Consider the following 1,277-nt stretch of genomic DNA (forward strand, 5'->3'; position numbering starts at 1 on the left):
GATTTATTGCGCTATCTCTAATAGCACCCGAGATATCACCTGATATATATTGGATTTTCCCCTGACCCTGACAGTCCGGCCCCATGAGACGGTGGTTTTCTCGGCCCCTCGTAGTCCGAGGTCGTTCCCGCTGCACAGATTCATGCGCCAGGGACTCCTACAGACAATGCACTTTGATTTATTGCGCTATATGTAATAGCACCCGGGAAAGCACCATATATATGCCGGATTTTTACATGACTTTGGGTGACGGATACCGAAAATCTGTAATTTTCTCGGCCCCTGGTGGTCCGATGTCGTTCCTGCTGCACAGATTCATGCGCAAGGGCCTCCAACGGACAATGCACGTTGATTTATTGCGCTACCTCTAATAGCACCCGAGATATCACCAGATATATATCGGATTTTTCCCTGACCCTGACAGTCCCGCACCATGAAACGGTGATTTTCTCGGCCCCTGGTGGTCCGAGGTCGTTCCCGCTGCACAGAATCATGCGCCAGGGCTTCCTGCAGACAATGCACTTTGATTTATTGCGCTATCTGTAATAGCACCCGGGAAAGCACCATATATATTCTGGATTTTTACATGACTTTGGGTGACGGATACCGAAAATCTGTAATTGTCTCGGCGCCTGGTGATCCGAGGTCGATCCCGCTGCACAGATTCATGCGCCAGGGCCTCCTACAGACAATGCACTTTGATTTATTGCGCTATCCGTAATAGCACCCGAGATATCACCAGATATATATTGGATTTTCCCGTGACCCTGAGTGTCCGGCCCCATGAGACGGTGGTTGTCTCGCCCCTGGTGGTCCGAGGTCGATCCCGCTGCACAGATTCATGCGCCAGGGCCTCCTACAGACAATGCACTTTGATTTATTGCGCTGTCTGTAATAGCACCCGAGATATCACCAGATATATATTGAATTTTCCCCTGACACTGAGTGTCCGGCCCCATGAGACGGTGGTTGTCCCGGCCCCTGGTGATCCGAGGTCGATCCCGCTTCACAGATTCATGCGCCAGGGCCTCCTGCAGATAATTCACTTTGGTTTATTGCGCTATCTCTAATAGCACCCGAGATATCACCAGATATATATTGGATTTTCCCCTGACCCTGAGTGTCCGGCCCCATGAGACGGTGGTTGTCTCGCCCCTGGTGGTCCGAGGTCGCTCCCGCTGCACAGATTCGTGCGACAGGGCCTCCTGCAGATAATTGAGTTTGGTTTAGTGCGCTATCTGTAAGAGCACCCGAGATATCACCAGATATATATTGGA

This window comes from Nomia melanderi, unplaced genomic scaffold, assembly GCF_051020985.1.
Source record: "Nomia melanderi isolate GNS246 unplaced genomic scaffold, iyNomMela1 scaffold0026, whole genome shotgun sequence".
NCBI classification, from domain to species: Eukaryota; Metazoa; Arthropoda; class Insecta; order Hymenoptera; family Halictidae; genus Nomia; species Nomia melanderi.